General features: G+C 45.9%; 1 long non-coding RNA gene across 1 annotated transcript in view; it reads left to right on the top strand.

Moving 5' to 3' along the window:
* The window catches only part of LOC115845500 (uncharacterized), a 56,984-nt gene that overhangs the window by 28,390 nt on the left and 10,465 nt on the right, over window positions 1-18,129 (top strand). The window contains exon 3 of the long non-coding RNA XR_011376738.1: window positions 3,470-3,621. This is a non-coding gene — a long non-coding RNA (uncharacterized lncRNA). The remainder of the gene's footprint in view (window positions 1-3,469; window positions 3,622-18,129) is intronic.

Here is an 18,129-nt window from a genome sequence, read left to right as displayed (position 1 = left end):
AAGCCCTCTGGCCCTGCCTTTCTCCATTCTATCTATAGACCTCTCCTTGCCCTAATCCAACATCAGAACTAGATGATAATAATAGATAGCACTTTTTGAGCACTTACAAATTCCAAGCACTGCTCTAATCACCACACATGTATTTAGTCATAATAACTCTATGACGTGGGTACTACTGTTATCAACCCCATTTTAGAAAGGCACAACAGATACCCACACTGAATTCAAACTCAAGCAGTCTGGCTCCAGAACTGCCAGTCAAAGGTCTGGCTTTTGACTTCCTTTTTTTTTTTTTTTTTCCATGCCGAGGGGCTTGAGGGATCTCAGTTCCCCGACCAGGGATTGAACCTGGACTATGGCAGTGAAAGCCTGGAATCCTAACCACTAGGCCACCAGAGAACTCCCTTGACTTCTACATGTAGATCTCTACCTACCAGAAGTGTCAGAGTGATAAACCCTAGAGGGTGCTGGGCTTGAGAGGAGTAAATGAAATTTTAAAAGGTCAAGGGGCTGGGGCTCATAGGTGGGTATGAGATGCTGTGTTTAGGAGGGCCTTTCTGGGAACTTGCTGCTGAGAGATGGGTGGCCACATGGTGACCCAGAGAGCCTAGGACCAAAAGGCAGAGCCAATATCAGGAAGACAGGGACGAGCTGAATAGGCTGGAAGAGACCCTCACGTCTTCCCCATCCTGTGTAGCTCTGCATCAATCAGCATATAATGCTTGATTTAATGTTGACTTAACGTTCCCCTGGTTCCATGTATGTTTCACTGGCTGAGAGAATCTGTTCTGTTCTCATGATAGGGAGGCATGGTGCTGTGGTGGCAACAGTAATGATGATACTGTGGTAAACTAGCTCCCAACCAATGAACACTTCATCAACGAACAATGAACTTCATGAACTTTATCAATGAAAAATTTATCAATGAGTGAAGAACCATGTATTTTTTTTTACATTATGTCATTCAATTCTTCTAATACCCCTGTGAGGCACACAACACTATTCCCATTTTCAGATGAGGAAAGTGAGGCTCAGAGAGGTTGTATCAGATGCCCAAGGTCACAAAGGTGGTAAGTGGTGGAGCTGGGGCTTCAAGCCCAGGCTTTTAGAGTTGGAAGCCTGCACTGGCTACGCTGTATCACCTGACTCTCTATTTGGGAATGAAGCACCAGGAGCGCTAGGGAACCCTACAGGGCCCTGATGACCTCCAGGGCAGGGCCCCTGGATGAGAGCAACTCCCTTTAATGAAGGCGATTGAGAAACAATCCTCCTCTTTATTTGCCTATAACAGGGACTCAGCAAATCTAATTATCTTCCTGTGAATCAGTTAACTACTCAATTTTCTCCATTTGGCTAATTTATTACCAGAGTCAAATGCAGGATCCAGCTAATTTTGGAAAGATGCAGCTGTAGGGTCATCTGGGGAACAAGCCCAGCTGAGAAAGAAGGAAGAGAGCAGGCACCAGCCTCCGCTTGGAGGGAGAGGGGGCAAGCTGGGGGGCCCCAGGGCCGGCTGGAGTGAAGGGCAGGGAGAAGACCTGAGGCAGGCTGGCCGGGATTCCCTCGGTACCAGAGAGCAGCAAAGTCAGGGTCTTGGGTCCTGGAGGGCAGAGCTGCTATTGCAGCTGCCAGCATCCGCTCAGGGTAGAGATGGGGGCACGTCAATCACTAGCTGCTTTAACTGTTTCCTCTCTCACTTTGAGGGACACGCGGGAATCAGTCATCCCCTTCGGCCTCACAGTCTCATTTGGAGCCAGCTCACAAAGGTGTCATCCACAGAAAGAGAGAAATCTTAGGTCCTGCCTCTATCAACACACGTCAACATTGCTAACATTTATCAAAAGTCGGTCCTATCGCATACAGAGGAGGTTAGGTGCTGTCACTTCCTGTACTACAGATGAGAACACTGAGGCTCGGAGAAGGGATGTACTATATATCTATTTTTTTTTCAGATTCTTTTCCATTATAGATTATTACAAAGTACTGAGTATGGTTCCCTGTGCTATACAGTAGGTCCTTGTTGGTTATCTATTTTACAAATAGTAGTGTGTATATGTTAATTGCAAACTCCTAATTTATCCCTCCCCTGCTTTCCCCTTTGGGAACCATAAGTTTGTTTTCTATGTCTGTGGGTCTATTTCTGTTTTGTATATAAGTTCATTTGTATCATTTTTTTTTTAGATTCCACATATAAGTGATATTACATGATATTTGTCTTTCTCTGTCTGGCTTACTTAGTATGATAATCTCTATGTTCATCCATGTTGCTGCAAATGGCATTATTTCATTCCTTATGGCTGAGTAATATTCCATTGTGTATATATACCACATCTTCTTTATCCATTCATCTGTCAATGGACATTTAGGTTGCTTCCGTGTCTTGGCTATTGTAAATAGTGCTGCAGTGAACATTGAGATGCATGTATCTTTTCGAATTGTGGTTTTGTCCGGATATATGCCCAGGAGTGGGATTGTTGGATCATATGATAGTTCTATTTTTGGTTTTTTGAGGAACCTCCTACTCTTTTCCATAGTGGCTGAAACAATTTACATTCTCACCAGCAGTGTAGGAGGGTTCCCTTTTCTCCACACCCTCTCCAGCATTTATTGTTCGTAGATTTTTTTGATGATGGCCATTTTGACTGGTGTGAGGTGGTACCTCATTGTAGTGTTTTTGTTTGTTTGTTTAATTTTTTGGCCACGCCACATGGCATGAGGGATCTTAGTTCCCCAACCAGGGATTGAACCCATGCCCCCTGCAGTGGAAGCGTGGAGTCTTAACCACTGGACCAGCAGGGAAACCCCCTCCTTATAGTTTTGAATTGCATTTCTCTAATAATGAGCTCTTAAAGCAACATGCTACGCATGCAATTTTCTAGCACCACCAGCGTAAAGAATGGGGGTGTTTGGGGCAACAAGGTTTGGAGAAGCATTGGCTCAGTAAACAAAGTCCTGATCAAGGATGTTCAGACCTTCAGCGAGCTCCTCAGGGGAAGGGGGCTTTGGGAGCATCAAGAGAGATGAGAGAAAACCTGGTGAATCTGTCTCTTGGGCCAGTTGCTGGGGGCAGAGGGTTGGGCTGGGAGTATGCTGAGTACTTATACTGTATGCCAAGAAGTGTGATAATCACTTTCTCATGCTTTAACTCATTTAATCCTAACCATGATCCAGGAGGTGGTCATTCTTATCATTACCGTGTACAGATAGAGAAACAGAAACACAAAATTTAATCCCTTGCCCTTGGGAAAAGAAGCTGAATTCAAAATCCGAGCAGTTTAACTCCACAGCCTCCCTCCAGCCAACTGTGCCCTGGCAGAGGTCAGAGGGAGAGCAGGTGGGGAGGACACCCAAACCATGGACAGCTCCCTGTGGCCCTGTGCTTGAAGAGCCAGGTTCCTGAGGCTGGTTGCTTGTACCTCCTGACCACCACCAATATCTGCCCATTGTGAAGAGCTCTGATTTCTTGCAGAAGGAAATTCTCCTTGGACTGATACTGAGGGCCCAAATGCTCTGGCTTGATTAGACTTCCTGAAAAGCCCTGTGGAGTTGGGTCCTGAGCCAGACACATCCGTCCTCAGGTTCTGGAGACCCATCGTCTGAGATGTCAGAGTTTTCTCCAGGGTGAGTCAGACAGAGAACTGCTCCCCACATCAGCCCAACAGTCACTTCTCCTGTCTAGCCCTGCCCTTCCCACATCTGCCACTACTTCCCACATCCCATTACTATGGGAAAGCCAGTCCCCTCTGCCTCCGTTTCCCCATTTGTACCACAGCCATCCCTGCAAAAGCCCAGGGCCAAAACTGGATGTGCCAAAATTAGGTCTTCCCCCTTTTGCCAGCCCTGATGGGAGTTTCCAAGTTCAAAGCCAAGCTCCCCAGCCCAAGCTGCCGGCCTAGAGCCCCAGCAGGTGCAGCCTAGTTGCTAAGCAACATCTCTGGATCTCTTTGTGTTCCTGTCACATGATTATCATTGCTAAGGAAACAAGTCCTCTGGCATCCCAGGACGCAGCAAGGCCTAGGCAACGGTGTGTTACCTGAGGTCTAACAAAAATCTTCCTGTCCCATGTTCTGACGAGTTGTGAGTCTCTAAACTGCTATAGGAGACTATCAGATTGACCCCTGCCTTTTACCCAGGCATTGGCTCTTTGAAGGGAGTACCTAAACTGGAGTCTTGGTCATTTCTTGGGCATTCATAGAATCCAGTTCTTTGGGATGGTCAGTAGCAAGAGTGGCTTTAAAGGGATGTTTTAATATACCAGGACTCAGAAGACAATCTTACATTCCCAATTCCCCCACTTCTATCTATAGCTTCCGCTCTAGGGGCAGAATGAAAATGATTTGGATTGGAGACTGGGAAAGCTGAGGAGGGGCTATGGACAAGAGGGTCATAGCAAGGTCTCAGTACTACAGCATCAAGAGAGCCAGACAGGGGTTTGCTCCCAATACCATCCCACACACCTACAGCTCAAACACTATAGGAAGATGGATGCCACATCAGAGGATGTCACAATCTCCCTGGAGGGCTTGCCTCCCTGGATTCTCCAATCCAGACTTCCTGGGGTTCCCTAGACAGGACTGGCCCAGAAATGAGGTGGAAATGAGGAAATCTCTCTGAAAGACAAAATGATAAAGAGATGGGCAATAAGAAAGGAAATATGAGAGGATTTGGGCACCAATGAGGAGGTACAACAATTGAGTAATAGAAGTTCTAAAAATAAAGAACAGAGAGAACAGATGGAAGGAAATTATCCAATAAGTAGTAGAAAAATATTGAAAATACTTGAAATATCCCAGAAAATGTGAGTTTTCAGATACAAAGATTCTAAAGAATAGCCAAAACCAACACTGAAAATATTTCTACCCCGAAATCACACCTTTGAGGAATATCAGATCACTGGTGACAGAAGACCCCAAAAGCTTCTAGGGAGTTCAAACGATTTTCATAGAAAATATCAAAATCATAATGGTGTCGGACTTTGCAAGTGGAAGACGAAGACCATGCAGCCACATCCACTGAACATCCAAGGAAAATGATTTCATCCTTTCCATTATAGCTGCTTTTATTTCCAAGACTTCTTTCTTGATGTGATGCATCCCCCTTTTATAACACCCTGTTCTTTTTTCATGGGTGCAGTGTCTAATCTTATCTCCTGTCTATCATCTTGAATTCCTTCAAATTGCACCTGTTAGTTTGGATCTCTATCTTTCACGTTGGAGCTTTTCTCAAATTTTTGGGGATGTTTAGTGGTTGTTTGGATGATTAGATTAGATTTAGGTTTAGAAGTTTAGGTTACCTGATAACACATAAGAGGAAAGCACCAAAAAACTAATCAGCAGCTCCTTGCACTTGGCTTGGGCATGAGAACTTCACTGTGAGGTGACCCCCAGGATCCATTTGTTAGACCCTTCTTAGGCTGGGCAGATTCCTCAGAGAGGAGGGTTGGCCACAATCCTGCCTAGAGGGTATGATCCTGGCATCCTAGCAGCTTTGAAAGAAGAAACGAGTGGGAGTTTCAACATTCAGTCTGAAAACATTGTTTTCAGCAGGGGACACCCCTGGCCTCAGTTGTACCTGGCATCCCCAAATATAGAAGTCCAATTTTACCTTCTCTGAATAATCTGCTGGGGCTGTGGAGGAGAACTGGGGGTCCACATTTTAGACTTTAAACCAATCTTCCTGTTCTAGTCCCATCTGGCGGTGCTACCAATCACCGAGCTTTTTTTTTGGAGGGGGGGAATTCTGTTGTGAAAACAAGTCTCTGATTCTTGGCTTTTCCCACAGCCAGTTTAAGATAGCTTTCTGGGTCTCCTAAGTCAACCCGCATTCGTTCATCTGCTCTCCAGCTTCTAAAATTTTATTCCTGCTTGGGGACATTATCCCCTCTCCCACCCTCTTCATCTTTGTAGATTTAAACCTTTAAAAAACTCCTGCACTATTATTACTTTAGTAAGATTATTTAATAGGATTTGGGGGAAGAAGGTTAGTAATCAGTTACACTTGTTCAATTTGCCATCTTGAATAGAAAGTCTTGAATAACAACCAGCACTAAACACATGCGTCCAGACTGCCTGGATTTGTTTGTTTTGGTTTTTTTTTTGCCTTACGGGGCCTCTCACTGCTGGGGCCTCTCCCGCCGCGGAGCACAGGCTCCGGACGCGCAGGCCCAGTGGCCATGGCTCACGGGCCCAGCCGCTCCGCGGCATGTGGGATCCTCCCGGACCGGGGCAGGAACCCGCATCCCCCGCATCGGCAGGCGGACTCCCAACCACTGCGCCACCAGGGAAGCCTCAGACTGCCTGGATTTGAATGCTGGCTTTAGCATCCTGGCTGTAGCATGTACTGGCTACTTAACCATAGGCAAGTTTCAGAAACTCTGCCTCAGTTTTCTCATCTGTATAATGGAGATAATAGTGGTACTGAGACAGGCCTGGGACCTGGGACCCTTTGCTGCAGTGCTGCCATGCTTGCACCTGGACAAATGTCTCCTTGAGCTACAAAATACAAAGAAACTATAAGGGACTAAAAATGACTGTGTGCATGTTGCAGTTGGGGCAAATTATGGACAAAAAGATACAAAAAGACCAAGAAAACCAACAGCCACTTCTGAAGAGCAGAGAGCAAAAATGGTGTCGGGAGCAAAAGCAGGGTACTGTGCATGCTTCCTGCACTCAACACCACCAAAGGGGTGAGCAAAACACGTAAGCCAGCCCTCTGGCCTGACCCCTGGACACACCCCCTACCCTCACCCCATATAACGAACCAGCTTGCCCCCTACTCAGAGAGTGCGCAAGGGAACCTGTTACTTGTTTTCACTCCCTCCTGCAGTCACCAGAGCCCCAGTAAAGCCTTGCCTGAATTTCTTGTCTGTCCTCTAGTCCATTTCTATTGATTGGGGAAGGCCGAGAACCCTGGTTGGTAACAGTATATACTTCCCTTGAACGTTGTGAGCTCTAAGAATAGTGCCTAGCACATAGTAAACCATTCTACCTGAGATGATGAGATGAGATGAGAAGATGGTGATGATGATGATGATGGTGATGATGATGATGAAGATGTAGTGTTTACCATGTGCTAACACCTGTGGCAGGGGGAATGAGTCTGGGGAAACCAAGATGAACATATCATGTGAGCTTCCACTCTTTCCAGTCCCAAACTGGTATGACTAGTTTTCCCACTCTGGTCTATACCATGTAAATACAGTATGTGCCCTAAGTAAACAACAAGCAGGTGGAAATTCTCGTTGTGCAAATATGGCTGGTAAACATACAATGTACACAGAGTATTCAAATGAACTGGAGGCTAGCAATGCAGGGCAGTTGTTTTCAAATATGGTTGAATCTCTCCTGTTTAAGTACAATGGCTGTGGGCATCATTTCCCAAATGACTTACTCACACATTTATTTCTGAGCATCCAAGTCATGTTGTCTCTTACTTGTTTTGCAGGGCAAATGACACCATCTGGACGAGGGAAACAGCACATGCTTGGGGCAGTGTCCCTCTCCCATTCCAATGGCTTAAGCAAAGTCTCCTCCCCCTTTCAATGAGCTTCCTTCATGTTTCCTTTCCTTTGGTAGGCTTGGCTTTCATCTTCCAAGCTCTGCTCTGTTTGTCCTGCTGAGTAGGCAGCAAACCTGCAGCTTCTGTGATCGTGCTGCTCAGCTTTAAAACAAAGAAAAACAAAACAAAACAACACTCTGTTGCAATTTGCAAACTTCCCCTCTTGGAAGGCATAAGCCACCAGGTTTTGTGAAAGTAACTGCTGCAGGGTCTTGAAATTGTTGAGGAAAAGACTGAAGAGGGAAAGAAAGAGAAAGACAGAGAAAGACAGAGAGAGGGAGATAAGCATGGAGAGAGGGAGAGAAGGAGCTATAGAGGGAGGGAGGGAGAAAAAGAAGGGGTGAGGGAGAGAGGGAGGGAGGGTACCCCCTCACCCCCTGCCCCAGGCTGAACCCTGCACTCAGCCTTTAAGAAACAAGGCTTCTTTATCATAAATGCATGTACCAGGCAAGGTTTTTCCACTGCAGATGCACTACCAAGCTGAAGATGACTAGACATTTTTTAAAAGACAGCAACTGGGCTAGTCCTGGAAGATGCAGCTATTCATGTTATCATTGTCACCACGCCCTGTTTGGAATGTTCTTCAACCAATAACCTGTATTTTGATGGCTCTTGCCCCCAGCTTCAAACGTAAAACTTCCACTTCCAGGGGAGAATCTCAGAACAGATTATTCAGATTATTTGTAATTCATATTACAGTCTGTTTTCAGTTCTTCGAGTTCAGTCTCTCTCTCTCTCCACTCCACTCTAAGATTCAGGTATGATGTCCATTGGACACAAATCTAAGTGGGAGCCCCCTCTCTGAACTCAGAATTGCCCAGGATGAAGGCCTTACTCACTAGGTCATCTTGTTCTCTGGTTCCCTCTTCGTTTAGGGTGATTTTTCTCCCATGAAGCCCCTTATAGCCTCATGCCAATAGACATCTGGTTGGCAAGCCCATTAGTTCTATGGAGATATAACCAGACACTTCTACACCCCACACGTGGACACAGCTTAGACTAGGCTGGCAACCCTGCTACCCTCTTGATCCCTGTAAATCTCTTCCAGTCTCTTTCATGAGCCTCTGCCTTCACCTACCAATTCCACCTTAAAGAGTGAAAATATGATCCTTCTATTAACCAGAGCCCTTGAGTGCTTTTTTGGAGCTTGGCTTCCAGGAACAATGATACAATGTGCTAAATAACTCTGTCCTAATGAGCTCTGAGTACAAACAAGAGCTGTACTAATATATTGGAGAAACAAAGTAAGTAAGACTTATCCCTGCCCTGTGCTTTGGCCTCCGGTCTGACTCGATCCCCCATTCCCCCAATCTCATCCACTCCCATAATTGATTGGTTTGAGGATTCCCCTGTCAGGCCCCAAGTTACATGGAAGCAGGCAGCTGTCTTTGGCTCAAAGGTGGAAGCAAGTCCTTATGGATCATCCAATCCCCAGCCAGTATCTCCAGCTACAGCCATGCCGCCCTCAGATTGGCCTTCATTTGGGTTCTCGCTCAGTTTCTTGGCTAGAGAAGGGAACACTCCTGTTTCCTTCTGGGGCCACCTCTTCCTGCCTTACTCTTTATTTTTACTGTGGGCCCACGGTGCAAACAACACAGCTCTCCACCTGCTCTCTTTGGGGGGAAACTCCTTGCCTACATTGCACTTGGCCTTGGGGTACTCCTCTCCCTGGACCATCGTAGGCACTCAATTCATGCTAATTGGACCCTCTCCCTTCCTCCCTGGATTTTGAATCTGGAGCAGAATGATCCAAGGACAAAAGTGATTCCTGTGCAGTAGAGCTACTCCAACCAAGCTTCCTAAAGAGGCTGCTAATTCCTGCTGCCTAGATCGTGGAGCTCCCCTTGTTCCCGATCTTTCCGAAAGCTGACTGTTCTGATTTCTTGACAATTCTGTGACTTTTCCTATAGTCTTCCAATAAATCCTTTTTAACCTTAAGTTAGCCCAAGTCTGTATCTGTTGCTTGCCACTAAGAGCCCTACCCGATTCCATAGGGATAGCCCTTTCTCCACCACGCTCTGTCGCCTGGGTTCATTTCAGGGGCAGGAAAGTTCAGGCTCATCCCCCTGCCACATGCCCACAACTCCCAGGCAAACTACAGCTTCTGATTCTTTGTTACCTTCTTTCAGAAAGTGGCCGTCCTCAGTTTAAAAAACAAAAAGCTCCCATCCGTGATCCCTCTCCATCGATATTACCCATATCAGACAGGGCTCAACCAGGAAAACAGAACCACTCCGAATATTTAAAGGAGAGAGAATTCAAGGCAAAGAATTGGTTACATAAATGATGGAAGAACTGATAAGCCAAACGGAGGACTGCAGAGCAACTCAGAGCTTAACAATGACAGGAAGCCACTACCACACCTAGGCTGGAGGGACAGAGAAGGCACAACTACTGCTGAGGATGCCGCCCGTGGTAGAGCTGGGGATAAACACCGTGGGTTCTCCTTTCCTCCTGCTCTCCAGTCTTCTACCAGTGCCTCCCATGCTCAACCCAACTGTCACCCAACTGACAGAGGAGGCTGGGAAAGAAGGCTACGGGGTCAGCCCTGCTGTGACAGAGCAAAGCAGGGAGAAGACAAGGAAGGGATCTGAGAGCAGAAAGACCTTGTACAGCACATGCTTCGTTATTTCAGTGACTTTTATGAGAGTATGATTTCATTTTCAAACTAAATGAATTTAGCATTTAAATAGCACTTAATAAGTGTATGTCAAGGTTCAAAATGCATGCATTATTTTCATTCCTTCTTAAGTACAGACATTATCACACCAAGCAAAATAGAAAAGTGTTCTCTACTGGCAACAGCTGTCTCTTGACCATGGTCTCAACATAATTGACAAACCTGTTCCTGTCTTTACTGTTCTCTTTGACTCATACTTTTGTAGAGTGAAGGGATGCAGTAATCCCCACCACCATGACCAAGAGCAGTTTTGGAAGCAGAAGTAGTGCCCCAGTATCCCCACACCTCCAGACCCTGCAGAAGCCAAAAAACAGGGCAGTTACTATTTGGCAACTTAGTAACGCAAATTACTCAGTTCCTCCCCTACCCTCCTGCCTTCTCCTGGCTTATTTCCCAGCTGCCAACTACAAGACAGGCTGGCCTCACAAGAGAGCACAGAGAAATGGGAGTGATGTGACCACAACACAGTGACAAAGCAGGGTTCTCTTTCTTACATAAGGAGTCATTAAAATGTGTATAAACAAACATTTTGTTAGACGATTTGTTTTAATTTCATTTTGCAATTTTAACTCTAAAAGTAATGCAAGTATGTGATTTGAGCACTCAATTTTATCAGTCTGTGTTGTATTAAATCGAGGCTCCAGCATTCTGTCCTAGCTTACATAATTCTGAGAAAGAGGTTCTGGTGCAGTGTTTAGGCTCAGTCTCCCAAAAAAATCAGGGCTGGCTGTCCTCCTGCAGTTGTAACAGAATGGTGAGCCTGGGAACGAGAGGGGGAAGAGAAGACATCAGGACCCGGCACAGAATAAGCCCTCGATGTTTATTTAAACATTTATTACATAAATCTTTAATGGCGGAGTCAAGGGCAGAGACAGCACTGGAATCTGGGCTGTGGAACTTCCCAGGGTCTCAGTATCCTGGGCTCATGTGTTCCAGCTGCCACAAACCCTAGCATTGCTCTCCAGATGAACTGCTACATCTCCACCTGTCGTCTATCTGAGTGTAGGTGTGCTTTCCCAGGGACCTCTCTTGTAATAAACTTCCCAAGGGAAGTTGCCACCTGGCTGTCTCATAGACACCTAAAACAATGTTCTGACACATGAATTTGTTCATCTCTACCCCAGTCTTTCATATCTTAGGTAATGGTACCCTGGCCATTCCTTTATCTAAGTTAGAAACCAGGGTATCATCCTGGCTACCTTATTCTCCCTACCAGCATCATTACACGCCTACCAACATCTAATTTATTCTATCTCCCAAACATGGCATGAATCTGGCCACTTCTCTCCATCACTATAGTTCAGAACACCTGTTATTTAATATTTGGACTCTGTGTCACCTTTCAACTGATGATCTGGCTACATTTTTCATAGAGTGGTCATTTATTCATTCATTCATTTCACAATTGTGAAATGAATCGAGCTCCTACTGTGTGTTAGGTGCTGGTGATACAGTGGAAAGCAAAACAAAGTCCTTGTCCTCGTGGAACTAACATCCTTACAGGAGTCAGTTGTCTTTCCTAAAGCACAAATATCATCATGTCTGTCCCCAACTTATATCAATGGCATCCCATTGCCATCAGCATAAAATCCAAACTCTCTACTATATTCTTCCTCTCTAGCTCATCTCATCCCACTATCCCCTTTGCTTATCTTCCCAGTCATATGGAAACAACTTCAGTGACCTATAAATGTATTTACTTATTTGTTTATTTTTGGCTGCGTTGGGTCTTTGTTGCTGCACGCAGGCATTCTCAAGTTGTGGCGAGCGGGACCTACTACTCTTCATTGCAGTGCACAGGCTTCTCAATGCCGTGGCTTCTCTTGTTGTGGAGCACGGGCTCCAGGCGTGTGGGCTTCAGTAGTTGTGGCACGCAGGCTCAGCAGTTGTGGCTCATGGGCTTAGTTGCTACACGGCATGTGGGATCTTCCCAGGGATCTTCCCAGGCCAGGGTTCAAACCCGTGTCCCCTGCATTGGCAGGCGGATTCTTAACACCGCACCACCAGGGAAGTCCCTCAATTTCAGTGGCTTAAATGCACCAAGCCTTTGCATATCTTGGAAGATCCCTCCCTTCATCACTTTGCCTTGCTAATTGCTACTCACCCTTCAGGTCTCGGCTCAGAGCTCTCTTGGCCAGGACTGCCAACTGTGTTAAGTCATGATGGGGATAATGGAATTTGGAGGAGGTGCAGCATTCTCTGAGACCTGAAACCCATCCTGTCCCAACCACTTCTGCTCATTCCTTCTCCCCAAGTCTTTGAAAGAAATATGTGCCTAGAGAACAAGGCCAGATAAATGCACACTTTTGTGTGCATTTTTCTGAGGTTCTGGCCTCTTGCACTGGATTGAACAATGTGGATTTTTTTGACCTGGGCTGGAGGGAGACCTAACTGACCTCAGAAAAGGACATTCACCATTTGAGCACCTGAGTACCCATTCTATTTGGAGGAGGCCAGAGCCCAGCATGTTGGCGGTGTTTGTCTAGTGGCAGCAGCACTGGCGGGAATGACCTAACTGGACTGTGCCTGCAATAGAATCTCAGCTGGCTTTTCTGAGGCCAGTTTTCCAGCCCTTTTGTCAGTTCTACGAGCTACTTGATATTCTTCCAATGAGTCACTGTCTCTATTTAGGACCACTATGTCAACAGAAATAATAAACAAGTAGGAATAGAAAAGTTTTATTTGAGCCAAACTGAAGACTATAGCCCGGGAGACACAGACTCAAGAATTGCTTGAATTGTGTTCCTCCAGACTCCAGAATGGAAGTGGCTTATACAGTATAGGCAAAAATTTAAAAATTACATACAGTTGTTTGTCAAGAATTAGGACTGGAGCTGCCAAGAAGTAAGGATGCTTATTAAGCAAGGATAGGTTGGGAGTCAAAATGGTCACACAGTTACACGGGGGAGACTTTGAGACCAGAAGTTGGAGCTGGCAGCTGCTAGTAGACACTGTTTTGAGAATGGCTGGTGGTATCCTTGAGTTTGATACAGTTCAGAAAACTCAAGTTCTCAGCGATGCAGGAAACGTGTCTGAGACCACATCCACGATGGCCACCCAGCCCCATTTTGGATGCCTGAACCAGAGACACTCCATTTTTATTTTTAAATGCATTCTTTAATGCTTAAAGCAGATGTAAAATGCATATCTGACAGGACATAGGACAGGCTGTTCTAGTTAGCGTAAAGTTCAAGCCAAATTGTGTATGAACCAGAATGACTTCCCCATACCTCAGCATGTGAAAATTTCTTCCATCAACTGGATGTGGTTTCTATTGTTGGAAACCAGACAACCTGAATGGTACAATATCCTTTCTGTCTTATCCCCACCATGGGGCCAATCCCCAGTCCACACTCCAATGGCACGAAATGTCAACCCCAAGGATGATATATTCATCCTTGAGCAGGATAGTTCCACAGCAGGTCTTGACTTACCAACCCATCTCAGGCTTTCATTGATGGGTTGGAAACACAGATCTTAAATGGGAACAAATCCAGGCCATTTATCTTCTCAGCCACATGGGAGGACCAGAGGTTGTATTTCAAAAAAGAGCTAATTGTAAAGGAGGGAGATTCACCCTTGGCCCTGTGGCCCAGTTAGTATCCTGGCCTGTGGCCCATGCATATTGGCATGCCTCCTGCTTGGAGGCAAAGCCAGGGAGAGAGGAGCTGGACCTCTCCCTGGAGTCCAGTAGTTGTGGATGAATAGAAAATGTTTGTTATTTTTCCAGACATTCCGTTGTTCCCTGATAAATTGGCACCATTGCTCCCTGCCTTTGTTACTTCACCATGCTCATGATTTATCGCCTTTCTATCTCTGCTTCCATCTCCTGGCTTCTCCCTCTGGTGGGTGTATTGATTTCTCTTACCCCAACCAACTATTTGCTCTCACTGGGTCATAGCTTCTCGCCAGGCTCCTTCTGTCAACCCCACAGTCTCTTCTGCCCGGTGACTTTCCTGCCTCACTGCTTCTGCAGGCCACTCTGCTACGTAAGTTGATCCTATAGATGCAAACTTCCCAAAAGATAGTGTGATTAGTCTGTGATCACTGCTCATCCAGAGAGTCCTGCACAAGGCCTATGGTTTATGGCCACTTTGCTCAGAAAGGCTAAAGAAGTGTCAAACACACAGAGCAAATGGATTCCATTCCAATCCAGCATTTCAGACTTAACGTGTACCAACCTAAGCCTGTCATCTTCACTTCCAGGTCTGTTCCTTCTCCTGAGCACAGCGAACATTCTGCCGTAGAGATCTGGTCTTCAAAAGGAAGTCCTCTCCTATACCTTACCTCTCCAGCTTCATCTCTCTTTGCTCCCTCTGTATCACAACCATCTGAACTTCTCAATACGTACTTCTTAAAATCAAATCAGCTCTCCCCACCCTCTAGCCAGTGCTCTCTCCTTTCAACCACACTCCACACAAGGGAGCTTTGTTTGGACTTCTGTCTCAACTTGTATTTCCTTTTCTCTACGAGAGCCCAGTCTGGAGTGCTTGAACATCTTCATCTGCTGCACCATGGACCTCCAGGGCAGAAATGATGATTTATTAATCTTTGGGCCTGGTCCAGAGTGGATATCAGTATCTAAAGACCAACTCGGCGATGACCCTCAAAGATCTTTCCCCTAGAGTTCAGGATACATCACCCCCTCCGTCCCCTGGTCCAGCAGCTCATCTTGAAGAGGTGTGTAAAAATGAGGGTCCTGGAGACAGCTGAGTAGGGTCCCATGGTCCTTCCCCTATGCCAGAGACTGCTCAGGTGTGAATGGGTCTGCAGGCTAAGTCCCGAGAGCAAGTCTCTCCGTAGAGTGGCAACAGCTGAGAGGACAACACAGTGACAATCTAGGTGGTCCTTTTCCTGGCCTGCCTGGGGCTTTGGGACTGCCTGCCTGGTCTAAGTGCCTCTCTGTGCAATGAGCTAATTTCCTTTTGCTCTGTTGATTTCGCTTGTGATGTTGCTGGGCTCAGGAATGACTCAGCTGATTTGCCTTCTGACATGCTTGAAGTGGTGTAGGAGGGGGGCGGAATGGTAGGGGATCAAGTTGCAACCAAAGTTGGAGTCTTATGGTCATGAGGAGGCCTCTTCTCACGCCCATAAGACCATGGAGAGGGCCAGAAGGGTTAGGGCCTGGTCCTGAATTTACCCCAGGAGTATGGCAGGAGCTGGGGAAACTGCTGGCTCAGGAAGGATTTAAAAAGTTGCAGGGTTCACACTAAAGCCCAGGCTCTAGGACTCTCCCAGCAAGCAGCCAGAATTAGTGTTGGGAGTCCAGCTGGCAGGTGATACAAAGCAAGAGGTATATCAGGCCCTTATATCAAGATTGAGATAGGAACCAGTCTTCATGAAAGTTGGGAAGGAAGCAAATTACTCAAAGAAACAAATTAGAGTGAGATCTAAAACAGAAATCAGCCCCGTGAGTCTGGGCACACCCTGGGGGGGAGGAGAAACCTTAGGCTCCGAAGGACCATCGTCCATTCATCACTCTGTGCTGGGCGCTGGAGGCGCTGAGGTGACTGAAGCCCTGGAGAAAATCCCTGTTTGAGCTGGGTGGCGAACCCAGACACAGTAAAAGTCGGTTAAGGCTATGGCAGAAGTCAGCACAGGGGCTGCGGAGCATAGAGAATGAGGCTCTGCCTCTGCTTTTTCGGAAAGAGGGTCTAGAGGTCCTTCCTAACGGAGGGGGGCTCTGGGAGTCCTTTATAGTGGCGGGGAAGGACTGAGGGTCCTTCACAGTAGAGGCGAGTTGGTAATTGAAGGATGTAAAAGCATTTACTAGGTGGAAGAGAGAAGCCTGTGTACTGGCATGGAGGTACGTTACGGCAAAGCCTGCTTGGGGCACTGCAGGCAATCAGATGGAACTGATGCATTGGGTGCGTATGAAAATGTGGCTGCAAATGTAGCAGATGTGGATGGGAGGCAGAAGAAAGGGCTGTACTCCTGGTTATGACTTTAGTGGTCCTGACCCCCTTGCCCTTGCATCTGACCTGATCAAATTACAACTCTTCCTCTTAAGGAGAGAAGATGAGTGATAGCTTACTCCTCTTTAGTATGAGTTCCTTTTTTCTTTTAAGTGTAGGCATCTGACTTGGCCTGGCCTCAGGGTGAGGAGGGGAAATTGCAACTCAGTGGGTACTCAGGTGTCCAGGACTCAACCCCAAACTCACAAGGTGCTGGAACAAGGACAGTATGATTAATGTTAGACTACCCATTACTTCTCCCCGGTTGGCGTTGGTTCAAGAATGAGCTGGGGCTGACCCTGCGTCTGGGTTCCCAGATGTTATAGCAGGGTAGAGATTACGTGACGGTCAGGAGAGCTGGGAGCCTTCTGGGAGGGCACTTGCATGACTGAGAGAGAAGAGCACAGCTTTTACTTCAGAGTTCAGATAGTCCTTGCTAGCTGTGTGTCCTTGAGCAAGTACCCAGTCTCTGAGCCACGGGGTCCTCAGCTGTGAAATGGAGATTAGAGCACCTGTTTCCTAGGATTGTTTTGAGGGTAAATGAGATAATTTATGTGAAAGAATCTGGCACACAGTGGATATTTGGTTAAAGGGGATTCTCTTCTGCTTCTCCCCCATGACTTTATTCAATGTGTATAAAGGGTAATAGTTGGATACATAGCTTTTTAAATCAATAAGAGAAATAATACTTCAAAAGAAAAATAGGCAACAGATAGAAGTAATTAGTAGAAGAATACATTTTAATGGCTATTAATCATATATAAATATAATACCAGATACATACAAATATACAGCCATATATATTGATATATATATTTCATTAACAAAAAAGGTAAGTTATAGCAATGATAAAATAACAGCTTGACAAAGTTTATAAAGCATTTAGTCATAAGCACAGTGTGATCCCTTTCACAATTTATAAAGCATTAGTACTCTTTTTCTGTGAACTACCTATTTGTATCTTTTGCCAGTTTTTGTGATGGAGTGTTGCTCTTTTCTTATTGGTTCGTAAGAGCTCTTTATATAGATTAGATTTTAACCTTTTGATGGCCATATGTGTTACAAATATTTTTCAGTTTATCATGTGTCTTTTGCCTTCATTTCTGGTATTTTGGTTGTACAGAAGTTTGAATTTTTTTATGCAGTCCAAATCACCAGTGAATGTTTTCCTTTTTGGCTTGGCAAAGAGGATAAAGTTTCACAATACACAGCAGAGGAAAGGCTATTCCTAACATGAGACTGCTGGCTTGGGGTAGCATGGACTGAGACTACTTTATATAGATCTTCCTAGTCTCACTCCTAGTCTCTGACTCTAAGTTTCTTACGATGAAGTCTTCTTTTTTTTTTTTTTTTTTGCGGTATGTGGGCCTCTCACTGTTGTGGCCTCTCCCGTTGCGGAGCACAGGCTCCGGACGTGCAGCCTTAACGGCCATTGTTCACGGGCCCAGCCGCTCCGCAGCATATGGGATCCTCCTGGACCGGGGCACAAACCCATGTCCCCTGCATCGACAGGCAGACTCTCAACCACTGCGCCACCAGGGAAGCCCACGGTGAAGTCTTCTTATGAAGACTTGGCTTCCCACATAGGTGTGAGCCCAGGGAGAAAATGCTCTGATCACACAGACCTGAGTATGCTAGTCCTCTCAAAAGCTGTGTTTCTCATTGAAAATTAATTGACTACGATCTGGTTTATAGGTCTAAAGAGTTTGGTAACTGTGAGTCTGCCCTAGAGATGAAGCTGTTCTCAGTACTGGCAAAATCAGGTTTCTGAGCTGTAAGTCTGAGAATCAGGGTCTGAGTTGAGTTAATTCATCCAGACCTTTTTGAGACAGGTCAGTCTTACCACCTTTTCTTGGAGATGATCCCCAACATTTCCACTGCTATGCAAGTACCTTTCTCAATAATAGGTGGTGAAGAAGAATAGAAACCCCATAACTA

The sequence above is a fragment of the Globicephala melas genome, chromosome 15 (genome assembly GCF_963455315.2).
Source record: "Globicephala melas chromosome 15, mGloMel1.2, whole genome shotgun sequence".
Taxonomy (NCBI): Eukaryota; Metazoa; Chordata; class Mammalia; order Artiodactyla; family Delphinidae; genus Globicephala; species Globicephala melas.
The sequence above is the reverse complement of the archived record's forward strand: the minus strand, read 5'-3'. Positions and strand labels throughout refer to the sequence as shown.